The sequence below is a fragment of the Orycteropus afer genome, unplaced genomic scaffold (assembly GCF_000298275.1).
Source record: "Orycteropus afer afer isolate SDZICR_OR568_19922 unplaced genomic scaffold, OryAfe1.0 scaffold00579, whole genome shotgun sequence".
Classification (NCBI taxonomy): Eukaryota; Metazoa; Chordata; class Mammalia; order Tubulidentata; family Orycteropodidae; genus Orycteropus; species Orycteropus afer.
Window position 1 is genome coordinate 729,350 of NW_006922166.1, and position 15,585 is coordinate 744,934.

Consider the following 15,585-nt stretch of genomic DNA (forward strand, 5'->3'; position numbering starts at 1 on the left):
GGAAGATTGAACATTGTGAAAATGTTAATTCTACCCAAAGTAATCTATACACTCAATGCAATCCCAGTCCAGATTCCATCAATAATTTTTTATGGATATGGAAAAGCCAATCACTAACTTTATATGGAAAGGAAAGAAACCTCAGATAAGCAAAGCACTATTGAGGAAGAAGAACAAAGTAAAAGGTCTCACACTGCCAGATCTCGATACCTACTATACAGCCACAGTAGTCAAAACTGCCTGATATTGGTATAATAACAGACACATAGACCAATGGAATATAGAGTTGAGAATCCAGAAATAGATACTGACTATGGTCAGCTGATCTTTGACAAAAGGCCTAAATCCATTAAATGGGAAAGGAATGTTTGTTTAATAAATGGTGCTGGCAAAACTGGATATCCATTTGCAGAAAAATGAAACAAGATCTGTACCTCACACCATACACTAACTCCAGATGGATCAAAGACTTAAATGTGAAACCTAAAACTATCAAGTTCCTCAAGGAAAAACTAAGGACAAATTTAGGGGCCCTAATATATGTATGGCATAAAGTGACTATCAAGCATAACCCAAAATGTACAAACAGCAGAAGAGAAGCTAGATGAATGAGACCTTCTCAAAATTAAATTTTTATGTGCTTCCAAAGACTTCTCCAAATGACTCAAAAGAGAACCTATATATTGAGATAAAAATATTTGGCAATGTCATATCTGACAAAGGACTTATCTCTAAAATTTATAGAAAACTCCAACACTTCAATATCAAAAAGACAAATAATCCAGTTAGAAATTGGGCAAAGGACATGAATAGACACTTCACCAAAGAGGATATTCAGGTGGCCAGCAAACATATGAAGAAATGCTCATGATCATTAGCCATTAGAGAGATGAAAATCAAAACAACAATGAGATACCATCTTCCCCAGCACTGGTGGCAAAGTTCAATAAGACAGAAAATAACAAATGCTGGTGAGGATGTAGAAAGATTGGGGCTCTCATACACTCTTGGTGGGACTGTCAAATGATACAACCACTGTGGAAAGCAATATGCCAATTCATTCAAAAGTTGGAATTAGAAATATCGTTTGACCCAGCCATTCCATTACTAAGTATATATATCCTAAATTAGTGAGAGTCAGAACAAACACAGATATATGTACACTCATATTCATCACAGCACTATTTACAATAACCAAAAATGGACACAACTTAGAAGCCCATCAACTGAAGAATGGATAACCAAACTTTGGTACATACACACAAGTGAATACTATGCAACCCTAAAGAATAACATAGAATCTGCAAAACACCACATAACATGGATGAATTTGGATCATTATAGTAAGTGAAATAAGTCAATCACAGAAGGACAAATAGTGTATAAATCCATTATTTTAAAAAGTCAAGAAAAGGTTTATATATGGAAGGAAATATTGTTTATTGGTTACTAGGAGTGGGAGGGGATGGAAGGGAACACTGTTAGATAGGTAGAGACAAGTATTGATTGGGAGAAGAGAAGGACAATGTACCAAATGTGAGTGATCAATCCAGTGACACTGAGGAAGAGGAAGACATAGGGAGGTGCATGGGAGGTAAAAAACAACAAAGATGAACCCTTTTGCACATACAGTACTGCGTTGTCAGTGAAGACAAACATGGATATATGGGTGGATATATGAGTGGACAGGCTGAACTACTAGGTATGTCTATGCAAGGAGGAATGTGCCCAAGACAATGTATAGGGTTGGCTGACAATGTTTCTACAAGTATATGTGTATGCTGTGCAAGAATTCCCAGGTATATTGTAGAGCTGACAAGGGACAAGGTTGTAGTCACTTCTTCGACAAAGCCAGCTACCCAGAGGGAGTGATAAGTTGGACCTGTGGGCTCAGGACCATACTCACAGGGAACATCAAGGTCAATTGGCATAATATACTATGGAAAACATTCTTCCACATCTTACTTTGGCAACTACGACTGGGATCTTAAAACTTTGCAAGCAGCAATGCAACAATGGATCTCTCCTCATCCCGAGCAAAGAAGAATGAAGAAAACCAAAGATTCATGGAAACAATTAGTCCAAGCAACTGGTACACCATGCAATCCTCAGTCTATAAGACTGTGAGACCAGAGGAACTAGAGGTGCCTGGCTACCACTGTCAACCACTAGAAGGGGGATCTATGTAGGACATCCTGGATAGAGTGGGATAACAATGTGGAACAAAACTCAAAATCATTTGGGCAAAAAAAAGGGGGACCAAGTTTCCTGGTTTGATAGAACCTGATGATACCACTGAGACCATGGCCCCTAGCTACCCTTCAGGTCTGGAATTGAACTCACTGCTGTGGCTTCCAGCCAAAAAAAAGACAGGCATATTAGGTGAGCATTTACACTAGCTGGATACACTCCTTGGAGAGAACAATCATGGGAGAATTGAAGGGCTGTGTATGCACAGGGAGACAGCTCAGGGGGCAGGAGTGCAAAGAGGGAAGGACACAGGGAAGAGGTAACTCGGGAGGAAGTAGGAGGGGAACTGTTGCATTGTGGTAAATTGTAGTCAATGTCATGAGACAAAGTGTATGTGTACTACTGTATGGAAAGTGAATTTGCTCTGTAAACTTTCACTCAAATCACAATTAAAAAAAAAAAGAAAGAAAGAAGACTTTAGGGTATATTTTTGGTTTAAGTTTCAAGGTTTAAACATTATTTAGGGAAGTATCTTCATGAGTTCATCCAGCCTCCATAGTTTCAGAAATTTTGGGTTCTATGATAATTTGAAATTCTATTCTGCACTTTTCCTCTTATGATCAGGATTCTTCTATAGAATCTCTGATCAAAATGGTCAGTAGTGGTAGGTGGGCACCATCCAGTTCTTATGGCCTTGAGGCAAAGGGGGCAGTTGTCCATGGTGGCAGTTTGTCATACATCTCATATCTTCCTTCTATTCCTCACTCTTCTTCTTCTTCTGTTGCTTAAGGTGAATAGAGATGGGCACTTGCAAACTTTTAAGAACCCAGGCACTATGCAACCCAATTTTACTTTATTTTTAAACTCCTTTGATTAAATGTGGAGTCATTCTCAAAGAGTATTTATAAAATGTTTTTAAAGACTTCCAATAAGATGGCAGAATAGGCAGACAAGTTACACAGACCCTCTGCAACAAAGAAATGTGAGCCAATTGAAAAAGGTACAAAAGATAATCCTGGATCCCTGAGCTATAAAAAGAAAGATAGAGAAGTAGATTAAATACCAACTAATAGAAGAACCAGAATAAAATCAGTGAATAAGGAGCCAAAAGGAGCTGTGGACTGCCACTTGATCTGAAGCACAGCCATTTTGAATATTTTCAAACAGTATTCTGATCAGGCAGCAACCTACAAATCAGCTCTGTTTGCCAAAGAGGTCATGGGAAAAGACTGGACTGGTGGCTGACAACTAGAAGTGAAAACAGTAAAAAAAAAGGAGACAAACAGAGCTGGAGACTTCCAGCTGTCCTGAAGGTGCAACCATCTTGAATATTTGCAAGTGGCACAGCCATTTTAAATACATGAAACCAGCATTCTGATCTGAGCAGCAACCTAAGAATAGTCTCCACTTGTTGAAGATAGCACAGGCACGTGCCCTGGAGGCTGATGACTAGAAAGTGGGAGACAGCAACCATTCCTACACCAACCAACCATAACTGCACCTCTTGTAGCCCCACCTACTGAGTGAAGGGCACCACTTGCTTATGTACCAACTAATCAATGACAGATGGTGACCAATACAAGCTCAACTCACCCCCAACTGCTCTTCACAAACAGCTAACAGAGATCTGTACATATACTTTCATTCTCTATCATACCCACTAGGAGAAAGGTGGTGAGTGACTGTTTGCTAACAACTAGTAAATAGAGGCACAGAGTACCTTGTCCACAAAAATACATCAAAACAAAATAAAGAAAAAAAGTCTTGGGCAAGTCACACCAACATATAACCATAAATTAAACATAAATACAACAATATCATAATGTCTCAGAGACAACTGACCATCCCAGGCCACACTAACAAGCAAGGTAACATAACACAAATAAGGGACCAGGATACAGACCCAGAAAACATCCCTGAGAAAGGAGAATTGGAACTTCTTGATAAGGAATTCTAAAGAATTATATTTAGGTCCCTTCAGCGAATTGAGAAAGAAATCAGGGAAACAGTGACAAGATCAAGGAAAACACTGAAAAATTAAGGAAAACACAGAAAAAAATTATAGAACAACTTAGGAGAACATGCAAAAACAAACTAACAAAATAAATAAAAAATTACAAACAATATAAAAAGAACAAATAGAATCCAGAAGATTAATACTAAGATTTCAGAAATAGATGACACATTGAATGGGCAAAGGAGTAGAATTGAAACAATGGAAGACAGTATTAATGAGATTGAAGAAAATTACCTCAATACTACTTTGTTAAAGGATCAGTCAGAAAAATTAGGCAAGGAAAATGAAGGAAGCCTAAGATTCTTATACAACACCACCGAGAGGAATATCCTACATGTAATCGGAATTCCAAATGAAACCACAGAGAAAACTGCCAAAGATTTGTTGGAAAAAATTTCCCTAATATGATGAAAGATGAGAACATATCCATTCAAGAAATCCAATGAACCCCAAACAGGATAGACCCCAAAAGAAAATCACTGGATCATATTATAATCAAACCCATCAAAACCAAAGACAAAGAATTCTGAAAGCAGCAAAAGAAAAATGAAAAGTTATCCACAAAGCGCAACCAATTAGACTAAGCTCTTATTTCTCGGCAGAAACCATCCAGGCATGAAGGCAATGGAGTGATGCATATAAAACCCTCAAAGAAAAAACTGCCAACCAAGAATTACATATCTAGGAAAACTGACCCTCATCTATGATAGGGAAAATAGGACATTTCCAGATAAACAGAAGTTAAGGCAATTTGTTAAAATCAGACCAACCTTACAAGAGATACTAAAGGGACAGACAGAGAACAACAGCAGACAACAACCAATGATTAATACACATGATGACATAACCCAGTAACCAATCCAATTATAGAAGTATCCAAAGCAAAATAAGCTTACAAGACTATAAACAGGGAACCAGAGATGTCAATTGGTAAATGAGGACTGCTGCAAACCAGAAAGAGGAAAAAAAAAATAGTGTAGGTACTGAATTTCCAAATCGTAAGGAAGTCAGGATAATTGTTAGATAGAACAGACTCTTGTTCTAAACTTGGGAAGGAAATTATAAATCACAGGGTAACCTCAAGGAAAAATTAAAAAACTTCCATCAAGATAAAAAAGAGAACAAGCACAAATATTTAGCAAATACTAAGACAATAGCAACAAAGGAAATGATAACACGTTTCATAAACAAAATTAGCTCAGCACAGAAAATTATATGGAACAAAGAAATCAGAAATACCATGAAAAAACACATAACAAAATGACAGCAATAAATTCATACCTGTTTATAATTACATTGACTGTAAAAGGATTAAATGCTACACTCAAGAGATGGAGCATTGCAGAATGAATAAGAAAACAATATGTTGTCTACAAGAGACTCACCTTTGACACAAGACAAAAAAAAATAAGTTTGGAAAAATATATATCAAGTAAATGGCAATCAAAAACCAGCATAAGTGGCAATATTAATTTCTGATAAAATAGGCTTTGAGATAAAAGCTACTACAAGAGACAAGGAAGGATATTGCATAATGATTAAAGGATCAACTGAACAAGAGGACATAACCATAAATATCCATGCACCCAATGAGAGAGCCCCAAAATACATACATCAGATATTAACAGAATTGAAAAGACAAATAGATGACTCCACAGTAATAGTAGGAGATTTTTACATACCACTTTCAACGAAAGATAGAACAACTGTAAAGGAAGTCAAGAAATACAAAGAAGAGCTAAACAATGCAATCAACTAACTTCACCTTATAGATATCAACAGAGAATTTCACTGAAAATCAGTACAATATACATACTTTTCCAACACACATGGAACATTCTCCAGTATAGACCATATGTCAGGCCACAAAGCAAGCCTAACTTTAAAAACATTGAAATACTGCAAAGCATCTTCTCAGATCACAATGCTACAAAATTAGAAATTAACACTTAAGAAGATCAATGGAAAAAGAACCAATGCATGGAAACTAAATAATCCCCTCCTTCAAAACTACTGGATAATAGAAGAAATAAAAAATCAAATTAAAAAATTCCTTGAATCAAGTAAGAATGAAAACTCAATATACCAAAATATTTGGGACACAGCAAAAGCAGTGATAAGAGGGAAGTTTATAGCAATAAATGCACACATCAAAATACAAGAGTGAGCCCAAATCAACTCCTTAATCCAGCATCTCCAACAATTAGAAAAAGAGCAGCAAATAATAATAATAATAATAATAATAACCTACAGTCAACAGAAGAAAAGAAACAATAATGTTTCAAGCAGAAATAAATGAAACAGAAAATAGAAAGACAATAGAAAAAATCACTGAGACTACAAATTGGTTCTTTGTAAAGACCAATAAAATTAACAAATCACTGGCAAACTTAACAAAGGAAAAGAAAGAGAAGATGTAAATAACACAAATAAGAAATTATGTGGGAGATATTACAACAGAACCAACTGAAATAAAAAGAATACAAGGATACTATAAAGAACTGCTCTCCAACAAACTTGAAAACCTAGAAGAAATGGACAGATTTCCGGAAACACACCGTTCACCTACACTAACACAGGTTGAGATAGAAAATTTGAACAGACTCATAACAAAAGAAGGAATTGAAAAGGTCATAAATTATTCATCCCCCCCCCCAAAAAAAAAAAGTCCTGGCCCTGATGATTTCATTGGAGAATTCTACCCAACATTCAAAGAAGAACTGAAACCAATCCTGCTCAAACTATTCCAGAATATAGAAAAGGATGGAATCCTCCCAAATTCATTTTATGAAGCAAGCATAACCTTGATACCAAGTCAGGCAAAGGCATCACTAAAAAAGGAAAACTACAGACCAGTATCCATCATGAATATAGATGCAAACATCTTCAATAAAATCCTAGCCAATAGAATCCAACAACATTTTGTAAGAAATAATACAACATGACCAAGTGAAATTCATCATATCAGGTATTAATCCATCACATGTAAAATAAAGGAAAAGAATAGCATGATCATATCAATAGATGCAGATAAAAACTCTCAGAAATATAGGAATAGAAGGAAAAATCCTTGACATAATAAAGGGCATATAGGCAAAACCAACAGCCAGCATTATTCTCAATGGAGAGAGACTAAAACCATTCCCCTTGTGAACAGGAACCAGAAAAGGATGTCCTCTATCTCCACTTCTATTCAACATTATATTGAAAGAAAGGTAAATAAAACGCATCCATATTTATAATGAAGAAGTAAAACTATACTTATTTGCAGATGATATGCAAGAGACTCAAAAATACTACTGGAACTAATTGAGAGATTTAGCATAGTTGGCAGCATGCACAATAAACATATACATTATAATAAAATAATCAAGATCTATGGAAAGCCATGCTTCCCTACCTGGCTACATATTTTTATATATGTCCCCTGCCTAGCTAATATTAACTTGGCTATTATTTTTATGTGTGTTTTGACTGTTATTTTTTTTTTTTCTCTTTTGTATAAATCACCATGAAGTACATCACAAAATACATACCCTGGATTTCTGCTTCCCGGAAGATGGACTAGATATACTTTCCTTATTCTTTTATTAAGTATAGCTGAAAACCCTGGATACTATACATAAAACAAATGTTGTTGTTGTTTTTATGTGTCGTCAAGTCAGACCCAACCCATAGCGACCCCTCCCTGGGTTTTTGAGGCAGTATCACTACGGAAGTAGATTGCCTAACCTTCCTTCTGAGGAGTTGCTGGTGAATTTGAACCTCCAGCTTTCTGGTTAACTGTCAAGTGTCTTAGGCACTATACCACCAGAGCTTCTAAAACAAACATTAGACGACTAAAAGGTTAGAAGACTAAAAGGTGACCAGAAGAAAGCTGACTAACTAGAGACATTAGTGCTCAAAGATGGTGATGTTTCCTTGGTTTCTTTATGCCTCATATATTCCAGACATGGAACCAAAGAATCCAAAAACCTGGAAACACCAATAGGCACAAACAAAATAAGCTCAAATAAAAACCTCTCTCTAAACAAAAGACCAAGAAGGGGTCAGCCTAAGAAGACAGAATACTTTTAGACAATAACTTCTCTACTCCAACTAAATAACCACAGAACAAATTCTGAGCCCACCCTAATATACACCATTCAAAAGCCCAATGTAGAACTTAGATTTCCATTCTTGCCATATGGAGATGAGTCACCTCAATGCCCCACTACAGTCATATCAGAGAAATCTGAGTAACCTGGAGTTTCATCTTGAGTAACCTGGCATTTCATCTTGATCAGGCAACAAATAACCAAACCCCCCTACAGAGTTTCCAAAGATGTAAATCTTTACAGATGCAGACTGCTTCATCTTTGTACTATGGAGCCGCTACTGGGTTCCATCTGCTGACATTTTGGTGAGAAGTCAAATATTTTAAGAATAGCACCATCAGAGCTCCAGGTAATAAATAGCACTGCCCTAAATTGTTCTCTAGGATGTTGATGGATAACAGGGGAACCTAGACTTCCACATTTGGCTGTGCAAGAGGTGCCCTTTCTCCACTGTACTAGGATAGTGTCAAAGAAGACCTAATTGAGAGTCCAGACTTTACTACAAACCACCAATAATGAGGCTTCCCAGTGAAATTCCAGTGGGTGCCACGTGGGAGCGTAATGAGGTACTTCTACCTCTTTCCATTCAGTGTTCCTTTATGTATATTTTTTGGATTTGCTTTCAAAACAAATTCACTGCCATAGATTCGATCCCAACTCATAGTAATCCCCACTGGGTTTCCAAGGCTGTGAATCTTTACAGAAGCAGACTGGCTCATCCTTCTTCTGCAGAGCAGCTGATGGATTTGAACCACTGACCAGTATTTGTTCTAGATATCACAATATATATACATAATGTTAACAGTCCCCAGGTATTTTAATTTTTTCAGTACAAGCGAAGTGTAGAAACCTTACCTCCTTGTACGTTCATTTATCTAATCTCATTTATAAAATTGTCATAAATATGTTTTCTAAACATATTTAGAATGACATCAGACACTGTTACAATTTTTGCTTCAATTGGCAAACAAAACTTAGAACACTGAAGAAAAGAAAGCACAGCTATTATATTTACCAATAGTTGTGTTTACTATTTTCTTCCTTTATGATATTCCAAGGTTTTTTCTTTTATCATTTCTTTTCTGTTTAGAAAATTTTGTTTAGCCATTCTATTAGGTTAGTTCTACTTGACATAACTTCTCTCAAGTTTTTCCTCTTCCTAAGATACATTGATTTCTTCCTTCACTCTTGAAGGATTTTACATTGAATATAAGATTCTAGGTTTACTGTTCTTTTAGCGTTTGAAAATTAGTGATTCACTTCCTTCTTGCTTTCATGGTTTCTGATGAGAAATCTGCTGCCATTTGAATTGCTCCCTCCATAGATGAGGTATTATTTCTCTCTCACTACTTTCTTTAATTTTCAAATGATTGACTATGGTAAGTCTTTTTTGTGAGTTTGTTTCGGTTTATTCAATGAAAGGATTTTTAGCTTCTTTTATCTGTAAGTTTCTGTCTTTGCTAAATGTAGGACATTTTCAATTTATTTCCTCAAGTATTTTTTCCAGCCTTGCTATATTTCTCTTTTTTTCCAGTATTTTGATGACAAGAAATCTTGAAACTTTTGTTATAATACACATTTATTTGAAGCTCTTTTGATTTTTTTAAAAATCTATTTCTTGTCTGTTGTTTTGATTGAGTAATTTCTGCTATTCTATCATCATGCTCCCTGATTTTTCCTCTGTTCCTTCCGTGCTGCTTTTGAGCCCTTCCACTGAGGTTTTCATTTTAGTTATTGTATTTTTTAGTTATAAGATTTCAGTCTGTTTCATCTTTATATGTTTTATTCTTTTCTGAGACTTTCTGTTTTAATTCCTTCATGTTCCTAACGCTTTTTGAAGATTTTTGTAGAATTTACAAAGAAAGGCAAAGGAACTAGAAGAGCTAAAATAATTTTGATAAGAAAAATAAATTGGGAGCAATCATTCTACATTATTTCAAGACTTATTATTCAAGAATTATTAGCTTCATTAATCAAGGTTGTATGGTATTAGCAAAGAGAAAGAAACATAGATCAACAGAATTGAATAGAGAAACACAGAAGTAGATCTAAACAAATATGTCCACTTGATACTTGAGAAAGGTACAAATGCAATTCAGTGGTGAAAGATAGCATTTTTTAATAAATGTTTATGGACCAATTATATATTTGTAGCAAAAAAAAAAAAAAAAAAAGTAGATGGCCTAAGTCTTGCACCTTACACAAAAATTAACAAATGGATCACAGGCTGAAAAGAAAAATGTAAAAATATAAAACATTGGAATTTAGGGCTAAGTGAAGAGTTAATACTAAATGTACAAGCCATAAGAGGAAAAGCTGATAATTTGAACTTTATAAAAAATTTTAAAACTGTCTTTGTAAAAGACCCAGTTAAGAAGATGAAGAGACACGCTGTATACTATGGGAAAATATATAGAAACTACATATCCAACAAAATAATAATACCTAAAATATAAAAAAATTCTCATAACTCAAGAGTGAAATAAAGAACTTCAATTACAAATTGGAGAAAAGGCATGAAGACATATTTAACCAAAGACATTCATATGGACAATAAATACATCAAAGTTGTTCAAAATAATTAGCTATCTACAGATGAATTTGTCTGGTTTCCACTAAACATCTGCAGCATCTGTAGTACTGTAAAGGTTTTTATTCTTAATTTTGTTTATTGTCCTAGTTTTAATTTTTTCACAATTGTCAACTGAATTGTGTCTTTTCATAATCGTTATTGTTGACTGTTGATATTCGTGTTTTATTTCACTAATATGAGCTTTTATGTTTAATATATTCTTCCAACTACTTAACTTGGCTTAAATTTCTTGCTTGTTTTCTAATTTAAGTTAGAAGTTTAACTCATGAATCCTCAGCTTTTAGTCTTTTTAATACATAAAACTAATCCTTTTTTCTGCAATATTTTCATAATCATTCAAATTGGCAGTGAGAGTGAGAGATAGAGATCCATTAGTAATTTAACTCTTTCTCAAATGTCATTTAGGTATGAGTCTTAATTTTATATATATTGCATTCTTTGAAACTATTTTTATTATTTATAGATGACTTAATTTCTTTGTGATCAGAGATATTTACAAATATGCTACAAATCTCTTTAAATATATTGAGATTTTCTTTAAAGCATAGCACGTGAACAGTTTTTGTAAATATAAATAACCTTCATGTCAGCCTGATGAGCTAATTAGATCAAACTTTTTAGCTAGTTCCTCAAATCTTTATCCATTCAGTTTTTATTTCTGTCTGCCTTTCTATCAAACACTGAAAGAAATATGCTCAAATACCACTGAGATATGTTAAACATACCAATCATAAAATTAAAAAAATAAAAATAAATGAAGTGATGAAGTGGGAGCTACCTGGGAAGCAAGTAGACTTGGATAAATTTGCAAACCCCAGGAAATATGGTAACCAACCATAGTGGGGAAAACAGAACTAACTAAATACATCAAGTCTTAACCAACTGATAAAATACACATAGTATCCACTTTATATATATTGTTGCACCATCATGTAACATGAGGATTAAAAACAAGATATGGTTTTCTAAATATCTCAGCATATAAAAGAATATATAATAAATATATAGATTTTTATAAAATAAGGTATAAAATAAGGTTAGAAAAATTCAACTATAAGCTTCACATGGATTCTGACTTACAGACTCTTGTGTGCAGAATGGAAGTACTCAATAGAGTTTTCAAATTATCTTTCAGAAGCAGATCATCACGCGAGCCTTCTAAGGCATCTCCAGGTGGGTTAGAACCACTAACATTTCAGCTGGTAGTGCATGCTTAATTGTTTGCACTTTCTAGGGAATCTAGGTTTTATAATATGCCTGAGAGTTGATTATATTTCAAGCAAAAGTGATGTAATGGAAAAAGAAATAATGAAGATCATTTGCCATCACACATTTTAACACTTTATTTTGAAGCATTTACTGTTATTCTTAGTCTCAGTTGGTATATTGAAGCATGCTTTTGAAAATACCTCTTGGGGGGAGGGTGCAGTTCAATATATATGTGTGTCTGTGTGTATGTGTGTATGTAGTGTGTTATTTGTCAACATTAACCTGAGAAACCTCAATATAGGGTCCTTGTTATATCTTTCTCCTACACAACAGAACTCTACTGATAAAGCTATCTAAATCTAACATCACTTCAACCACATCATATTTCCCATAAAAATCATCTAAATCAAAAAAGATGCACAGTTCAAAATGTGTTAATAATGGGGAAAATACGAACATATAAATACCGACACATATATATATAGAATTATGACATAATGTTTAATTCCAGAAAGTAAAATATAAGGTGATTATAATTCTTCATGGGAGGAAGGTGAAGCAATTTACTTCCATAAAGATTTACAGCCTTGGAAACCTTGTGGGGTTGGCTATGAGTCAGAATCCACTCAATGACAGTGGGTTTGGGTTAGGTTTATAATTATTTTCATACAATATTTCTCTGAAGGAAATTTGTTTTGTTCTTGTAAGGGAGGGTAAAGGCTTTTTGTTATGGATTGTACTGTGTCTCCCAAAAAGATACAATGAAGTCCTAACCCCTGTAATTGTGGTTGGAAATAGATTTTTTTTGTTGTTATGCTAATAACATCATACAGGAGTAAAGTCTAACTCAGGGGACCGCATGTGTTATAGAGTGGAACTGCTTCATTAGGATTTTCTTCACTGTAATCTTTACAGAAGCAGATCACAAGGCATTTCTTCCACATCACTGGATAGGTTGTAACCAACAACTTTTAAGTTAGTAGTCAAGCACAAACCATTTGTGCCATCCAAAGTAGGACCTAAATCTAACCTCTTCTTAGTGAACTTTATAAAAAGACCAGAACAGGTACAGAGACACACAGAGAAGATTCCATATAAGTATCCACTTACAAGCCAAGAAATGCCAAGAAATACTGAAGGGTGCCTGAAACTGAAAGAGACCAGGAATGAATGATCTTCTCCTGAAGCAGACAGAGTACAGCCTTGCTGATGCGCTGAATTTAGACTTCTGGCCTCAAAAACTGTGAGACAATAGATTTGCATGCTTTATAAACACCCACTTGTGATTTTTGTTACGGTAGTACTAGGAAACTGAAACACTTATCTTCCAACACCAGTTGAGGTCTCTGAAGAGTTTTCAGCAACTTAATCATGTGCAGAGATAAGTGATAAATATAATATCCATTTGCCTGTCATCAGCTAGTTTGGAGTTGATGTGGCATCTATAAAAAGCATATTATTCTCAAATATAGGTAGCAGGATAGCCGTAACTTCCCCAGCTTAGTTAAGCCTTGAGTTCATATAATTAATCTGCTAACTATAGTCTTCTCAGCTTCTAGCAGTTCTAACTTATAAAAGGAGTAACTTTAGGTAGACATGCTATACAAGCTAGTATGTTTATTATTATTACATATTGCTGTTCGATAGTGAATATGTTCTTTTCCTATAACAGACTGAGCCATTTATTGAAAGCTAGAGATAGCTAGAAATGGGAGCTCTGGTAGCATAGTGGCTAAGACACTTGCCTGCTAACCAGACGGCTGGCGGTTCAAACCCACCAGCCACTCCTCGGAAGGAAGGTTGGGCAATCCTACTTCCGTAGTGATACTGCCTCGGAAACCCAAGGAGGGGTCGCTATGAGTCGGGGCCGACTCGACGGCACATAACAACAACAACAACAACAAGAGATAGGTTTCTTGTTTCTGTTTCATTTCTCATATTAGTTTGGTTTTCTGCAAAAAGTGTATGTTGTATAAATACACAAAACATAAATTATAGCAAACAAATGTCCATTATCTTATTATAAATAAATAAATAATAAATTAAAGGAAGCCAAATATGGATCAATGATGAGAAAGTGACGTGTTGTTGTTGTTGTTGTTAAGTGCCATCCAGTCAGACCCAACTCAGAGTGACTCCTCCTTGGGTTTCCAAGACAGTATCACTGTGGAAGTAGATTGTCCAACTGTCTTTCTGAGAGTGGCTGGTAGGTTTGAACTGCCAGCCTTCTGGTTAGCAGTCAGGTGCCTTAGGCACTATGCTACCAGAGCTCCTAGAATGTGTCATAAGCAAAGATTATCATCAGCCCAATTGTATGCATAGATGTCTAAAGGGGAAAGGATATGTTGAGAAAATGTTTCAAGCTTACACATAAACCATTAAAACTTAAACTCTTTATGATTCTAATAAAAACAGCAAATGATATAATTTAAGCAGTTGAGTTTTTTGGGAAAGCAATATGAATAAAGTTATATTAAATATCAATTTTGTCATATTCTCTCTCACTCTTAGATACTACAGAACAAAAAGAAAGCTTTAAACACTAAATCTTTCTTTAAAAAACTCAGATATACAAAATTTAAGACTAAGAACATTTGAAGCATTGAATTGATAAGACAGTTTTTATACTTGATTTTGTTACATTTTTTTCCATTTTGCTGTGCAATGATTTGATGAAATCCAGCAATTTTGCTTTTAATAGTGAAGAAGTTGACAGATATATTTGGCTGCAGGACCGTTTCTGAATTAGCTCCAAAATATACAGAGAAGAAAATGTGTGAAAATGTGGTGGCGCAGTGGATAAGGTATCTTGCTGCTAACCAGAAGGTCAGTGGTTCAAATTCATTAGCTGCTCCCTGGAAAGACGATGGGTGATCTAGTTTCATGAAGATTTACAGCCTCAATGAGGTTCACTATGAGTCAGAATTGACTCAATGGCAGTGTTTTTTTTATTTTATTTTATTTTATTTTTTGTATGTATATATGTTGTTGTTAAGTGACATAGAGTCAGTTTTGACTCATAGTGGCCCAATGTACAACTGAATGAAACACTACCTGGTTCTGTGCCATCTTCATAATCTTTGCTATGCTTGAGGCCACCATGTTTACAGCTATTGTATCAATCCACCTTGTTGAGGGCCTTCCTCTTTTTCACTGACTCGTTACATTACCAAGCATGATATTCTTCTCTGGGGACTGGGCCCTCCTGATTACATCATGACCAAAGTATAAGAGAGGAAGTTCCACGATTCTTGCTTCTAAGGTGCATTCTGTCTGACTCCTTCCAACACAGATTGTGCATTCTTGCTACAGTTTTGGTATATTCAATATTTATCATCAATACTATAATTCAAATGGGAGCTCTGGTAGCATAGTGCCTAAAGGCACTTGACTGCTAACCAGAAGGCTGGCGGTTCAAACCCACCAGCCACTCCTCAGAAGGCAGATGGGGCAATCTACTTCCATAGTGATACTGCCTC